Source organism: Poecilia latipinna, unplaced genomic scaffold (assembly GCF_001443285.1).
Source record: "Poecilia latipinna isolate Pla-1442-1.1 unplaced genomic scaffold, P_latipinna-1.0 Scaffold312, whole genome shotgun sequence".
In the NCBI taxonomy this organism is placed as follows: domain Eukaryota; kingdom Metazoa; phylum Chordata; class Actinopteri; order Cyprinodontiformes; family Poeciliidae; genus Poecilia; species Poecilia latipinna.
This window is the reverse complement of record NW_015112928.1, coordinates 121,591-139,199: the sequence shown is the minus strand read 5'-3', so window position 1 is coordinate 139,199 and position 17,609 is coordinate 121,591.

Below are 17,609 nucleotides of genomic sequence, written 5' to 3'. Positions count from 1 at the left end.
AATAGCTCCATTACAAATGTCCCTGCAGAGCTGCAGAGCAGGAAGTTCAGAGGCGCCCTGATTGATGTACCACTGTATGAAAAAAAACATTGACAGCAATAGCCCGCATTCCTCATCGGGTTCGGCAGTGTCAGCTTCCTTTTCTCTCCATCCTTCATCTGCTCACCGCCCCGTCCCCTCCACGATGAAAGTCGAACAAATCTGCTGACATTGATCCTGTCTCCTCGGCCGGGCTAATTTCATTCCAGCCGGAGAGAGACGGCTATCTCCACAGATCTTGACAGACAATTGTATTTACTATTTTCTTTTCACAAGCCAATAAAGGGGGAGCAGTTATTGCATCAGATTATATGAAAAACCGTTTAATGATTCCAATTTATAACTCTAGACTGAATAATGATACAGTTAAGAGCTGACAGGCCATGATAAATGAAGGCTCATATAAAACATATTTAGAGTGAAGAATGGCTGGAGATGAATTGCGCTGTGAAACAAACTCATGATAAAGAACAGTAAGAGCCACTAGAAGACTTAATAATGTGCTATTCATTTTGAAGTGATTTTGCTGGTTAGTAAAGGAGCACAAATTAAAAATATATTTATTGTAGAAAGATGTCTCAGAATATTACCCCCATGACGCTGCCACCCATGGCTAATCTAATCAGGGCCCATCTCTTTAGATTGAACCTTTCAACTCCTCATCTTTTTTTCACTCCTTGACTGCAGACTTGGTGCTTTTCAATACACATTAGCAGCTTGATGTACATACAGTACGATCGTTTTCGGTAGAATACATTACAGTGATGGGGACTCAAGTCACGACTTGGGCACAAGTCGCATTTAATTCATAAAAACAAGGCCTTCAGACTTCACTTTCAGTTGCGATCTAAAGATTTTCTTGGACTTTAATGGACGGTTTTCACGGACGATCTTTATCTAGTTTATCAAACTGGAAAGTAACCCAATAACTGTAGATCTATTTGAGTATATACTGATAGTGTTGCACAAAGTTTCGAGGCATTCCGCTAATCATTTGCTGTACGAGAAGCAAATTAACTTACCATCCACTCTAAGTTTGCCTGTTTTTCTTTTATGCAACCATCAAGAAACATTTGCAGGAAGTGCTATGATAAAGATCCATATATTTTCCATCTTAAGAGTGTGCTGGATTTACTGAAAAGAAACATTCGCAGACTGTAGGCTATCAGTGGTTGGTAATGAGGCTTGCTTGTTGTACTATTATATTTTTGACCATAAACTGAAGTGCTTATGAATAACTTAGGTCGTTTTCTGATCAAAATAAATTTACATCACACAACAAAAGAGCTTTAGGTCTGCCTTAAATGGAACGTAGTTCACTTTCTGGGAAAGTCTGTCTCATTTGGATGTGTAAAAGATTATGGATGCTGGTAAAGTCCAAACACACAGACTCCTAGAAACATGGATCTTGATTGCCTGCAACTGAATCTGGATGTGGTTTGGTTATAAGAGCAAAAGTAAACAGAACATCTAACAAACCAAAGCAAGAAAATCAACCTGTTGTGTCTCTCTCGTGTATACAGCTGGGTATTAGTGCTTCGTTTAAGGCTCACACTGGGGAACTTCTTGTGAAAAATTATTTAGGTTAGAACAAATCAGGACTGACAACCCTGCAGGCCTCTAGTCACTGATACTCATGGACACAATTCTAATTAAATGCACATATTATGGTAAAAACAATTATGAGTCTTTTAATAATTACAACTATGGTAAAATGAAAGTACAGCCTGAAGCCATAATCTAATGACGCCCGTTAATGTGAATACCTTGCTCTATTTTAAATTTAACAAAGCTTTTACTTAAATGTTTTTGACCCAATGACATGACATTTTGCACAGAATTAAATATGAACAATAAATTAGTTATTATATGCATAGCTCACTTTATGATGGCACAGTTGGTAGCACTGTTGCCTTGCAGCAAGAAGGTCCTGGGTTTGATTCCCAGCCCAGGATCTTTCTGCATGGAGTTTGCACAAGTCCATGCAGAACTTGTGCAAACTGTTGCTTTGTGTTGACAGCACTGTTGCAGTTGGTAGCAACAGTGCTGCTGTTGTCACTGTGCAGCCCATAAAGTGATCTATTATATGCAATAGATCACTTTTGATCTATTGCATATAATAGTGATATATAATAGTGATCTATTATATGCATAGATCACTTTACAGGCTGCACAGTGGTGCAGTTGGTAGGACTGTTGCCCTGCAGCAAGAAGGTCCTGGGGTCAATTCCCAGCCTGGGATCCTTCTGCATGGAGCTTGCATGTTCTCCCTGTGCATGGTGGGTTCTCTTTGGGTACTCTGGCTTCTTCCCACAGTCCAAAAACATGACTGTCAGGTTAAGTGTGTGTGTATGGTTGTTTGTCCTGTGGTGCCCTGTGACAGTGCTTCTTGCCTGAAATGTTTGCTACCTCTACTATTACTATTCAGTGATTTGGAGGCAATATATGTCCAGCTCCAACCTTTTTTGTTGTCGGATCCTTCCTCTCCAGTTGGAGTCACTGAACAAAACGGGTCAAAAAATAAATAAATAGGGTTGCAGTCCTTCTCCCTCTAAAACCCTGCAAGAGGAAACAGTAATAGATCTGATTATTTTTACATCAAAAACCTAGACGTATTATTAAACCACGTTTCCTATCATAGCTGAATGATAAAAAAACACTTAAATGGAAAACACAATACTTATTAATGATTTAGTGATATAAAAGATTTAGGAAATATTAAATTGTCACCTTGTTATAACTGAAAAGGCAACTTTTGAAGAGAAAGACAATCTCTAATGAAATTACTCCAGTGCATCACACTGCAGTAATTGTGAAAACAGAATAATGGTCAAAGCTTAAATACTGTAATAAATTAGCTCAATGCATATACAGCTTAACAATTTTCATTTTTAGAACCTGTTTCTTTCCAATGTCATTGTCCTTTATCCCATTTGGTCACACAACTCTTTTCAACTAATACCTCTAGTTGAGTGACTGCAAATATTTCATGGACCTCAATAACATTTCAACAATTAGAAAATATATATATATATAAACATTTCCACAAAGTCTTTTTTTTCCTATTAATGAGAGGTATCTCCACCTTTCTGTTTGCTTCATTGGGGATCAGTTATGAGAGAGGATTGCTGGTTCCCTACAAAAGCTACAGACACATTTGCACATCTCTGAAGCCATTTTACCCACTACTATTTTACATAATATTGTTCATCTGCCTAATACTTTGTGCATTATACTGTACCTTTAGGCTCCTCGGACACAAATTCAGTTTCTTCCACTGTCACCATTTTAGTTTCTTTTTATTGTCTTTCCAAACTGGAAAGGAAATTTGAATCCAGAAAAATGCCATTTCTCTTTTTTTAATTGGATCAAAGAATAAACTGTTCTTGGGTCAGTATTAACTTGCATGTATTGCTCAACCCTGCCAGACATTGCTCAATTAAGAGAAATTATTTTGATTGATTGCCACTGAAATAGCCTTATAAAAAAAAAAAAAAACAGTGCATTGTTCAACGCTGTTTGCTTCATTCAGAAGGCCTGGGCTCTCAGCTATGGAAAAACTCTGTAGAAGTTTTAAATTTTAACGAATTGCTAATGTTTGCCCATGACAGTTTGACCATATGGAGCTTAATGGAAATTGCTTCTACTGTAAAAATGAAAATGAGAAAGCCCAGATTGTGCTCTTAGCCACAATTTTTCTGAGAGGAATTGCACAAGAAGGCAAAGGCAAGACAACATGAACCCTTCAGAAGTCAGCTAAAATCCTATGCAAGATTAATTCATTCACAAATCAATTTTGATTGCTTGAAGTTTCTAAGCTCACAACATGTTTTTTTTTTTTCTTTTTTGTTAGTTTTGCCCCTCAGAAACAGTCTCTCTGAGAGAACGCTCACTTTACACTTATGGAAGAGCCAGGATCACGTTACCAGAACCTCAAAGTTTGAATAAATTTGGTGTTTCTCTAGTTTTTTGTTGTTTTTTTTTAAAGAAAAAAAATAAAAACATGTATTGTGTGGCAGTGTGTGACACTCACAATTGTTGTCCGGTGCATAGAGTGTATCTGAAAACACTTGTATCTAAACAAATGTGTGTGAGAGAGTGCTAATTTATATAGGGTTTCACAAAAAGGTATTCAATAGACACGAATACCTTGTCTATTCGTGTTTATTGGTTGGGACCAAGCAGGTGGCCCAGGTCCCACCAAGCAGTCACCAGGAGTGAGCCGACACTCCTGGTGACTGCACTGACCTGAGCACTGACCTCCAGGCACCAAGGGACCAGCTACTGGCATGAAGCGTGATGGAGGGAGGGACGATATAAAACTAACAATGTGACACTTTGGCACAATGTAAGCCAGTCAGTGTACAGCTTGTATAACAGTGGAAATTTGCTGTGTCAATTATTAGGCTTTAATTACAGTCATTATTGGCTAAACAAAGTCATGTGACTCATAAGTGTAAAAAGGGCTTAGACGTGAATGGGGAGCAGGTGTATTAATTTGATGTTATTACTCTCACACTCGTTGAGAATATTAGAAAAAAAAAAACTGTTTTTTTTTTTTTGCATTAGGATGGTTTAGGCTATAAGAAGATTATCAACATCATGAAACAGAGCAGCTGCTTATTTTAGGGTCTTTAGCATCCACCAGCTCTGCAGTAAAGTCATATGTCATGAAGGAGTGGAAGAGGTTTGCAGTAGCAACCTGTGAAAGTCCAGTAAACTCCATGCCCAGGAGACTAAAGGCAATGATAAAAAAAATAACGGTGGTGGCCACACAAACTGTTGACACTTTTAGCTCAATTTGGACATTTTCACATCAGCATGTACTCAGTTTTGTTACCAGGGGTTTAAAGAACCATGGCTGTGTATTGAGCTATTTTAAGGTGACAGCAAACTGTCGAAGTGTGATATCTTCAGTGTTGTCCTACGAAAATGCGGCAAAATTTAATTACACAAAAACATTAGGGGTGGGGTCACATCTGTGACACACTGTACTTGTGAATGTCTCTGATACATTAGCAACTAATTCACCGAGGAGGCATAATTCCTGCTGCATTCCAAATGTACTACTCAGACCACTACACCAAGGATAAACTACCTGCACCAACACAATATATAAGTAATTAAAGCTGGAAATGAAAAAGCTTGCATTTCATATATTCCACAGCTTTGAGACATCCTTGACTTGTTGCGGTAAAGTCGCTCATTAAATACAGTTCATATCATTTAAATAGATGGACTTCTGCACTTTCAGGTAGGTGAATGCTGTGGGAAAACCACAAAGGAGGGTTGAACCTTTTAAAAGCACGGTCAAGGACTTGACTTTCTGCAGAGGTCATGGAACACGGGCTTTGAATAATATCTCCACAGTTTATTTTCATTCAGAAACAAGACATTGAACTTAGTAGGTGAAATGCTGCCACATTCTTGCAGGGATTAGACCCTCATTCTAAAAACACCAACTTGTAACAGTAACCCTTATAAGAGGGTTTGAATGATGTCTTAGTGGGTGGGCAATTTTCATGTTCATTGGATACTGCAATCAGGCTCATGATGTTTTATTCTCTCGTATGAGACTAAGTGAACTTTACATCACAACTCAAACAACAACACAACATCAAAAAAACAGATCGCACTCAACATGGCATTTAAATCACTGGATGGGGGGGAAACAAAAAAAGACAGTACCTTAGTTTAAGTAAATTTCTGAAACATAAAGGCTGAGGTTTCAGTATTGACATAAGTGCCTTAACATGTAAAAATGGACATTAGAAAAGGTTAGACGGTGTGCACATGTTTGCATATTCAGCTAGAAGGCATTTTTTTTCAGAATTCTCAGTTCTTAAGTTCTCAATTTAAATTTTGTAGAGTCATGTTTATTGGAAGATGAAAATTCCTGTAATCTTAGTGTTTTTCAACAGCAATCAGGGTGAATAAAGACCTTGTTTTCCAGTTTGATCATTAATCCGAAGTGCAATAACACTTTGAATTAATGACAGAAAAAAAGGACAGAAAAAAAGACAGAAAAAAAAGGTGAAAGATGAAGGACACCAAAGCAAAGCAGCCAGCGGTCTATAAAAACAGAGAATCTTCCTCTCAACAACCGCGTCCTTGAGATGCAGATCAACCGTGATCACCTGACAGTTCAGGACATAGGAAGGGCTAAGCTCTTGTCGACCTCTTAGAGCCAGCCTAGCAACACCCTCTGTCCTTTTCTCTCTCTCTCTCTTTCTCTCTGTCTTTCTCTCTCTCTCTCTCTGTCTTTCTCTCTCTCTCTCTCTCCGGACACCCATCCACTGTCTTTCTCATCTTCACCACCTCCCCCAGGCCTCCCACCCAGACCCTCAACCCTTGGAGAACGCCGCCAAACCAACGCAGTAACAAGGAGCTTCTGAATGGACCTGAACTGGCCTTTGTCTGGCCCTGCTGCAAAGTCCCTTTATTTACACAGTCTTTAACGCTATATGTTTTCTTGCCGCTTAATTGCATTGGCCTTTGCTGCCCCTTGGTCAATCAATACCTCCTCTCCAATGACATCAGCCGGCCTATTCATCCAGGTGATGGGAGTTTTGTGGGAAGGTCGGTGGGAAAAAGCTTCTATCTATCTATCTATCTATCTATCTATCTATCTATCTATCTATCTATCTATCTATCTATCTATCTATCTATCTATCTATCTATCTATCTGTCTGTCTGTCTGTGCTGAAGAACAGCATCCCCACATCACATATTAGTGATCAGGGTAACGTGAATTTAGTTGTACATCATCACTTAAGGAGTTGCCGATATTGAGCCGGAACAATTCAACTTTGATTCACGCCACAGTCAGCGCTGTCAAAACAACGTTTTCTGAACTTTGCAAAGAGAAGGGTTTGACATGCCATCACCACTCCTGAATGCGTGTGACCAACACATTAATCATAAGAGGTCCAATCCTCTCCTGTGTCTAATTCAGCGGCGATTCTCTAGTGCAGCACTGTGGCAATGTTTAGACAGAGCTGGGCATAATTATCTTTTTTGTGTACTTTAATAAGGAGACATCCGAGTGCTCGGATGACAGGAGTGCACATGCACACGCCACCAAACTATCGTACAGTGATATTATCCCCTTCATTCTGTGTAATTAAAACATAAATAATTAAATGCCACTAACTAACGTAACTCATACTCATATGCAAATTTAGATGATTTAGTGAGTTGAAGAACACAGGGATTTTTTTTTTTTTTTTTTTTTTTTTTTTGCCAAATGGGGGCCATTTAAAGCTGACCTTTGGAAATGTTATTTTGAATGCAATGTGATGGCGCTGTTTAATTTGAAGAGGTGCTTATCCCAAAGTCAACATCTTACTTCTGTTTTCCTGACGCACACTCAGTCACCATATATTAGGCAGTAGCCTGGCAACCACAAGAGTAGAGCCGTACCAAATGGATATGTTTGCAATATGACGGGCCCAGTGCACTCCTTACTGCTGACCTGCCTGCCATTTTGTTTCTGTCCTGTGAAGGTGTCAGTGATAAACGTTACCTTGTCTCAGCAGGTGTGCCTGTATGGAGGGCCCTGCGGCACGGAGGGGGTCACCAACCCCAACAGTTTTTTTCCCCAGTTATTTGAATAATGGGCCATTAGGACGGCTGGATATCCAATGTTAAAGTAGCCGTATGTGTCTCCTAGATAAAAGACATAATTACCTGAAAGAGGGAGGATGTGTTGGTGCACACTTTTCCTCAGCTGGGCTGCAAGGCTCAGAAACTGGCACACACTCCTGCCATTAGATGGCGACAGAGGGAAAGAGTAGGGTTGTTTTCAGGAGGCGGAAAGACTCATCAAGGATTACACACACAAACAGCAGCACAAATGTTCTGAAAATGTTAATGCAAAATCAAATTAGGAACACCAATTATATATTTAAAGAGAAGTTTTGAAAAACTTTCTGATTAGTTATAATTTGGGACATTTCAATCCATTTAAGTAGAACGCTTTGATTCTTATACTTCTTTTCTGATACGGGACTTTTTTTTTTTTCCCAGATTCAGATTATATTTATAAAAACCGATTACAGTTCTCACAATTAATGTTTTCCTAGAACACACCGTACATTTTTAAAGCCATTTTTAATATTGTCTTTGTTGAATTTCATAGTATCATGATGAAGAGAGAGTTGGCAATTTGTTTTAAAAGAAGGAAGAGTTGTCCTTTTTTTATCATCATTGTGGATCCCTTTTGCCTTTCAGAAACCTGGTTCAAGAGAGACTTGCCTTGCTTTCACCGAAAACGTGGATACAAAATTTAGAGTAGTATTCATATGAACTACAAAGATTGCCAATTAAAGATGAGTTCTTTATCATTTATTTGCCCTTGGGTTTTTATTCCTCAATTGCTATCACCTTATAAAAGCATCCTTTTAGTGCAAAGAATAGAAGCCCATTTTCATGACCTCCTCTAATGCATTTCCATCCATCTTCACTGCCTCAAAAAAAGTTTTCACCTCTCCACAAAACATGTTAATTGCCATCATGAGCCTGGTATAAAGAAAATATCTACATGTTAATTATCCAAATATGTTGGCAACCCATCTGCAGAAAGCCATTGAAATTACTAAATTGTGTTTTCTCCTTTTCGGCTTTCATTTTGGACACATTGTTAATCAAAAGGCTTCAGAAATGTGCAGATGGGTAATCCTTATGTTTGCAAGGAGCAGCTTGGTTCAAGGTGACTGTTTCATGCTCCCAAGCCCTTCTGTTTCTCCCATTGTGTTACTTTGGTTACATATCCTGAAGGGCTGTTCACTGTACCCAAATAGGGACTTTGCTTGCACACATGCAGACTCCCACATAAAAAAAAAAAAATGAAACTCACACAGTTGTAAAGATTCATGCACTCTTCTCTACATGCAGCTGAAGCTATAACCCCAGTGTTATAATTGATTTTTATTTATGTTTTGCTAATTAGAGTCAGGCTTTAAGGTATAAAAAGTGTTTTCTTAGAGTAAGAGAAGAGTTTTCTTGCCTAAAACACAAATAATTATGCAGAAAATAAAAAGCTGACAGTTACAACACAACAAAGCAGTTTAGGGCTGATGAAAACCGAATGCTTAACCTTTTGGATATTATGTGGCACACTGACATAAAATTGACTTAATTTTTCAAAATAATGTTTTTTTTGTGCACATAACTAAATATTAAACAAGTCGAGGAAACTTGTTTTAAGGACGTTTTATCATCTTTATGTGATGCATGTTATTCTCTGTATATCTAAGCTGATGCGGTTTTGACATTTAAAGCATTGGATTTTCAGAATTACTTTAATCTGTATATCCAGCTTGTTCAGCTGTATCCCCAGTCAATTTCAAGACCTGAAAATTTAAAAAATATTTTGATTTCACATTTTTTATTTTTTCAATTTGATTTCCTTAAAAGAATTTGACTTAGGGAGACTAATATGATCCTTTTACATATACTATTTGCACTACAATCCAGAGTGAAAGACTAAAAATGGAAAGGAGGTCTACTTTCAATGAAACCTTGTGTTGCTCTTATAACTTCTGGAAGATTTGATTGTGTCATGCATACTAACAGTAGCATTTTTTTTATGGTTTTGCATTTTTGCAAGGTAAGGTAATTTTATTTAAATAGCACATTTTCAGCATCAAGGCAATTCAAAGTGCTTTACATGAGTTAAAAGGAAATACAAACAAAATAACAAAACAAAAGAAAGAAAAAAAGAGGAAAGAAAACTAATCTAATGTTAATATTCTAAGTTTACAAACCTAAGGATCAGTTAAATGTCTAAAGAAGCGAATAGTGAAGCACAGCAGTGGCTCAGAGATTCTTCGGGGCTGCCGTGCATCTTTTAACACAAGATACTTGGATAATGTGAAGGGACAGAAGAGCATAAGAATGCGATCAAGTATGAGAAATTTCTAGGATAAAATCCTGGCTGTGAATAAGCCTTAGCTTGAGCGTCGTTGGACCTTGGCTTCTTTTTTTTTCTTTTTTTTTTTCCTGTGAGATGTCTTGAAAAATAAAAGGGTGGCTGTCAGTTTCCTTAGCTTGAACTTTTTAGAACACTTCTGGTAGAATGTGAAAGAGTCGACTGCAAAACAACAAAGAAAAAAGAATGTAACTGAACTGGACATGGCAAGGGTGAAGCAAATCCTTAGATGATTTGTTAACCTCATTGTTGCTGTAAAATACAGGAGAAATACTCCACTTGATGTACCTGCAAGAACTCCTTCTATGCTTTGTTCTCTCAGCTTTCGGGTACTGTTAATTTCTGGTTGCTTAATAAAGATCAAACACTTAAGTCGCTCTGTTGGATTTTTTGTGCACTAAGGGAAATTCTAAGATTTCCTGTGTTACCTTTGCCAAAGAGGTTTTAGAAACGTATTTCATGGAAAGATACATTTGTAAGAATGAACGACCTTCATGTCTCCCCTTTTATAGTTTCAATTTGTTTTGTCAATCTTTGGGTTTCTATTGAAAAACAAGAGTTATATTCATGCAGCCCTGCTTCAGGGCGGACACACTGTGGAAGGAAACAGACGATATCTTTGTGATGCTTTGAAACCTTTTCTCAAAAGCAGTTCTGTTCTGCTGAAGAGAAGACGCGAGGCCAACTTCGGGTCTGCTTACAATGATCTATCCTTGACTTATGCTCTGATTTTTTTTTGGTTTGTTTTGGAGAATGGCAGTATTGGAAGATTAAAGTAACTGAACTATTGCTATCAGTATTTCTTAGCTTTAAGTTTTCACAGAAGATTCAAAATATCTCCCGCATATTTACACAGGTCGTCTGCATTGACAGACTATCAGAGCTGATCCACTTTCAGGCTCGTCTCAATTCCTTTGCAGGTCTTTATTCATTCACAATTTGATTTGAAAGGGTTTTTCAAAGGCCTTTCCAACAGAGAATGCTTCTTACTGTAAAGGTAGTGTAGCCACTCACAGCTAAATGACCTTATTGTCTCTAAACCTGTGGCGAGCTGCACCTCTCACAGCAGTACAGTCTCTAACCAAAACATAAAACTCAATAGCAACACCACTATAAGAAACCAGACCCATTTCTACTTTTAGGAAAATTATGAGAGTTATATATACCATACAAACAGGATCAATGGATTATATATAATACCAAATGGATCATATGTAACACATAAGTTAAGTTTTTTTTTTTCTTAAATAGCACCATCAACTTGCACAGATTTGAATTGTGGCATATATGTTACGTTAATATTTCCGTATTAGGAAATTAATTCCCTAAGCACTTTCTTGATTATTGACACAAAATTCACTTTTTATTTGCAGCTTCCTAACATGTCTGATGTTTTTTTTGTTTTTTTTCTGGTGAAGACATTCTTCGTCATCTCCGGTCTTCGAACCTCCAAAGTATTTTCTACAAAGTGGTTCTATTTTCCTCAATGAACAGGAGTTCAAATGGAGAGGAGAATAAGAATTCATCAGCGAAACGTTATAAGAGCAGTAAAATTAAAAGCTTATTATTATTATTATTATTATTATTATTATTATTATTATTATTATTATTATTATTATTATTATTATTATTATTATTATTATTATACCACACCAACACCTCCACTCCCAAATGAGATCTTCTTCCTATTGCCACCTCAATGAACATAAAAAATTATGGAAAATTTCAGAGGATGAGTAGCAGGCCCAGATTTTTAATCTCCAACGGTGGGGACAGCCCTGTTGAGTTGTGTTTGTCCCTATAGACACAGTTTGCTCATCAAAGGAGTTGCATTCATCTGTGATGATATCTAGGCATTATTTCTGCCAAACACATGAAGCCAAGAAGTGATTCTCCAATACTCATCTTTCACAATTCTATTTGACAAATCTAAACTGACATCGTAGAGATGCCACGAAGATCTGACATCTGATTTGTGATGCATTGTCTTCCACTGCTGGACAATTTGCCAAATGTCAGGAAATTGAGAATATCGCAAAAATGTTCGAAGACCCATACGCAGGTAGAGGCCTATTAGTATTTTTATTTCTTCAACCATGCTGTTAATATTTCAGTCTCTGTTAGATTCTTGTACACTATTTAAATTAGCTTTTTCCAATATCAACGACGACATTTCTTATGAGACGAAGTTTCTGTTGTCCTACACTGGATCTCATCAGCAGATTTGAGGCATGGTATCCTGTATGTAGGTCTAACGGTTTAAAAACTTTTATTTCTCCAAGAAAATTTTTTGCCCTGGCTTTTGCTTTCCAAGGTTGATTTGGCTTGCATGTGGTTCTGTATATAAGTCATTGGATTCACATGTATCTGAATTGCTAGACCCATTTGGTTCTTCACTCACCAAATCTTTGTTGGGGATGTAATTAAGGTGTTTGTGACGTACATTTAAGCTAATTTAACAACTCTCAAACTCTCTGTTCTGTCCAGTGGTGAACTCTAACGCATCTTGAACACTATATTGTTAATATTTTTTTTTCCATTTTACAAAAAAAGACAATAAAACAGGGGGTAAATGTGAAAGAGACGACTATTATTTTTTTTCATGCTGACATAAATACATGACTTAAAAAGAAAAATAGAGAATATATTAATCTAAAATATATGGATAAGCTAAATTGACTAAGCAGGTGATTAGTTATCATCTTATTGTGACAAATATGTCACATTGAATTTCTCTTTACAATTAGGAGTTTAATGCCTGATGTGACATATATGTCACAATGGTACTTGACAAACCTACTTCATATCAAATCGTTTTATAAATGCTGTCAAACCAGGTTATACGTGGGATAAGACATCTTATCTGAGGATTAGAGTTGTTAACCAGGTGCACCAATACTTTGTAAATGGTGTCTTCAGTACACAGAGTGCCTCACTGCTCATATGACTCAATAAGTGTTCAGAAGATGCTACTTGAGGACTTTACGTGTTAAAAGTCAGCATTAAACTTTAAAAATAAACTTTTCTCAGAATAAAATGGGGCCCTTATAAGTTAAGATGGTAGAGAAAAAAATAGCTTTTCTTATGAATCAATGTCTACTCACTCTCAATATTGGACAAAGCTGAAGAGGATATAACAAGGCCAGTCTAGCCAACTGACAAGCAAAGCAAAGACAGACTAAGACAATCAGCTAACTGCAACAAGAATGGAGTCAGTTATTTTTCCAAGTAAAACTAAATAAAATCTAGAACTTGTCAAGTGACTGTTTCTCAGTTGATAAGTGTAAAGTTGCTTGGGTGCTCCAAATTAGAACTACAATGCAAAACCTTTGAAAGAAAATGAAGAAAGTTAAAGTTTCAAAAACTGACAAGATATTTAATGAACAGAGCAAGAACTTTAGGGAAAGAACAAGTGGAAATAGGGCCCGTTATGGGTGAGACAGTCTCAGAACCACTAGTGGTTATGTCCTTCTGGAGGACTCTCCTGATATCAGCTCTGGATTCAGAACTAGGCGACCTGCTTGAAGAAAAGTCACTGAGATTGAAATTCTCAGATGGACATCCATAAAAAAAAATAATAACTTAACCTGATATATTTAGCAAAGCATGAAATGCAACCATAGCTCTGAGAAGTTCCCAAAGAAGAAATTGACGAAGATTTGCATTGCAAGGCCCTTTCACATCCACTCCTATGAAGATCTGACTTCTGTTTGGACTTGGTCCACCAGGACGGCTTAAAGTGCTTCATAACAAACATCCTATATGTTAACGGGGGTGTAAAGTTTGTCAAATACAGTGTTGCTCGTTTATGCTATCAGAAGAAATTGCCAGTGGGAGATTTTACCCAAACAATTTCAAGATTATAGAGAAAAACATCTTAGCATGAGAAACATGGTTTATTTTGGCCAAACTAAGAGTTGATTTGGCTTAAGTTGTACAATTCAGCTGGTTAACGGAAATGGCCTGGAGATCAGAGAGTTTCTGGAGATTAAAGGTGAAAACTTTGTCGTTGATTTACACTACAGTGGCTATAACAGCGATATAATGTTTCCACCTTGAAAAGATAATTGAAGTCTACAGCGTTGGAATCGACACCTTTAGGAGACCTTTATGCTTGTTGAAGCCACATAAGTGTATAATGATAAAGCTGTCTAAGATCAAGGCAGCTTCAGAGACATAAATCCGGTCGTTGCTTTTCAATTTGTTAACAGTACTTACACCATCTTGAAGGATAGATCCGGCCAGTTTCTTCATTTGTGTCTTTGGATTTCCGCAGCTATAGCATCCACATTATCCTGGCTTTCTAATGGCATCTGACTCAATCTGATGTTTCTTAAGAGAAGATTGTGATTATTTTGGTCTTCATCATTATTTGTGGCTAAAAGGTTTTCACACATCTTACCCAGACAGGGCATTTTCTTTTATAACTGCATTGCTCGGGGGCCAACAGGCTTACAGAACATGTCGGCTGGCCCGTGACCTCAGCAGCAGCATTTACAAATGGCTATATGGCTCCTCAAGGCTGAGGACTGACCTCGCACCAAAGGCTTAGCTCTGAAAAAGAGGTATTCGAGTATAAAGTTATTCATGTCAAGTAATGCCCACAAAACCCATAAATCTGATATTTTGATGGAAAATACCAGACATTTCATGGGTGCCCTTGAGGAACTTTTTTTTTTTTTTCTTTCGCTCAGTTAACATTTGGACAGAACTCACCACTTTCACACTCATTGTTCTGTTTCTTCTCTTCATCCTCACTTTGTAATAGCAGGGCAAAAATGTTAAGTTTCATCACCCTGCACTCAACTGCTCCTCAAATTCACAATGTTCTGTTGTCATTTAAGAGATGGGCTATTTCAAAACTGCGCAGAATTGGGCACTTTGTTGGAAAACAACTCAGTTCCTCTTACCAAGAGCTAAAAACTGCCATCTACTCGCCTTAATGCAGAGGACTTTGTGATCTAAACCTCGGTGAGTGCATGTATTTGTGAGGAAAAAAATTACCCAAGCCTTTCATGCTGATAGGTCTGGCTATGATTGCGTACGAGAACAAGTGTGTCCTCAGGTTTAATTAAACTTTTTTTTTTTTTTCAAAGTGTATCTTCCTGGTGAAATCAACCTCATCCATCCCTGCATTTGTGTGTAGAGAAGCTTGCCCTCTTTTAGTCCTCCTTGAGCAGTCGATACATTAAAACTTGAACTGATTGATTTCAGAATAGCTGTGGCATCAGTGTTCTTACAAAGCCATTAACCACATCTGAAGTATTTTAGTCATCAAGCTCTGGACCTGGGATTGATAATAGCTTGACCGCTAAGGCCTATCTTACCCATCCTTTTCGCAGGAGGTCTTGTATTTAGCACCTAGAGCACTTGTAGCACATCTCAAACAGCGCAGGGGCATTCACAGAGCGGCTGAGTGGAAAGCTTTTTTTTTTTTTTTTTTTTTCACATTTGTCTCAACCTCATGAATACATTCCAACTCTAACTAACTGCTTTGCCTTAATGTGGAATTTCAAAGAAGGTATGAGGCCAATTTATTTATATGTATTCTCAGCATCTTAGTGATACTCTTGAAGACAGCAGTGGTAGGCATGATAATCTCTGTCTTTCATCAGCAAAGTGGCCCAGCACAAAACCCATCAGTAGTGTATTCTCTATTGATTGATGGCCGCTCCTGCTCTACTAGGCAACACCATTATCATCATGCATAGATTCCAGGCTGCCCACAATAAAATCATTGTCTTGATTTGAGGTATTCACTCTCAACGTGTCATTATAGCACAATTGGTGTTTGCCTCATATTGCTTTCTTCCTGCCTAGACAATTACCTGCATTCCCCGCCATCATCTTTACACACGTGAGGCAATATTCACACAGGGAAAAAAAAAAAAAAAAAAAAAAAGTGGCCTCTCCTCTGCTCATCTTTAGAAGCAACAGGTGTGAAGTTGGCTTATGGAGACCTATTTTAGCTTGGAAAAAATAAAATAAAATAAAATAAAAAAACGTTCCAAATTTTACATTTCTTTCAAAATGTCAAAATACTCGCATAACAGGCAGATGTGCATTAAAGAGAACTGGATAAAAATGTATTATAGTTAGCAAAATAGGAGGAAAAAGCCCCTGAAAAGTCTACTTAAATCATCAAAATGTGTTTTAACGCAACATAATAATAATAATAATAATAATAATAATAATAATAATAATAATAATAATAATAATAATAATAGTTAACTCTGTTTGCTCTCACTGTTCCAGGTGTTTCCATTGTGGATGTTGCCAGTATGTGTTAGTCGCATGTCCCTCCTGGGAGCTGACCTGGTTATCAATCATTGTATCAGGGTATCTAATGTAAACGCAACTGTGGTGTGGATAACATGCCACATCTGCTCTTTAGACTGCGCCGCTTCTTGGTTACCAAGCGATTTATTAGAGCGCCCTGGGTGAGGAATAATAGGTGGCGGCGTAAAGACCAACCGGCAGCGCTTCCATAGGCGCACAATTATCTCTTAAAACAAGCTGTTGCGACAATATCATTTACCGTCATTGCGCACCGGATGGTTCCGTGTCTTCCCCCCCCCCCCCCAAAAGAAAAAAAGAAAAAAAAAACATCTCGAAAGGAGAAAACTTGTCATGTGGGTTTAAAAGCACCGTGTTCTGGAGGGGGATGTTGTGTTTGCGCTCAGGGCCAATTTATTGCAGATGAACATATGGCCAATATTTTGTCTCACGTCACACCAAGGGGGAAAACAAACACCGCACAATGTTAGCGAGTCAGCAAGTGCACAGCCACTTGGCCAGCTATGCAAACGCTCTTTGACAATATGAGAAGAGGAGCACTTGCTTTCTGGGTATATAAACCACATCAGGCTTATCTCTGCACGCACTCCTGACTCCCATTTGGAGATATTTCATTAACTCTGCTGCGCTGTCCTAACGCTGCCAACACAGAGACACCTTTCCAGTTTAGGTAAGCGCATTGGCTGCTCCAGTCAGCTTTGCACACCGTCATTTGTGGTGATACATCTTCACGGAGACAGCTGGTTTTCTTTGTCTAGCATTGCTGTTTTCTCTTATTAATAATTTTGAGCTACATACACCTTGATAAGAAGGACCCTGATCAGGCTGCGTTTTCATTCTGTCTATGTTAGGTATAGGCCAGTGGTTTTAGGGCACAGTAGCTGATGAATCATTACGCACTCACCTGAGGAGTCCATGCTTGGTTGGGCATTGTTGTTGAGATCAGAGTGGCCTGCACCTCCGAAGGCTAATGGTTCTCAAGGCTAATGATGTGGGCAAACCTACAACCAAAGTAAAACCTAATCTTAACAAACACAAAATAACTATTTTATGCAGAAGAAAAGAAGACTTTCTGCAAGAATACAAAATAAAAAAAGTTCCTTTAGTGATTTAGATCACAGTCACAATTTAAGTAACTCAAACTGCAACTCCACCTTAACGTTATTATTCAGACTTGTTTTTTTTTCTGAAATTAATCAAATTAACTTTGGAGATAGGTTGTTACTTAGAACAATGAGCGTCAGGTTTCTGGATTTTTTTTTTTTTTTTTTTTTTTTTTTTAAATTTTAAATTAATAAAAAAAAAATTTTTCCCCCTAAAAAAAAGGCCCGGGTAGCAACTT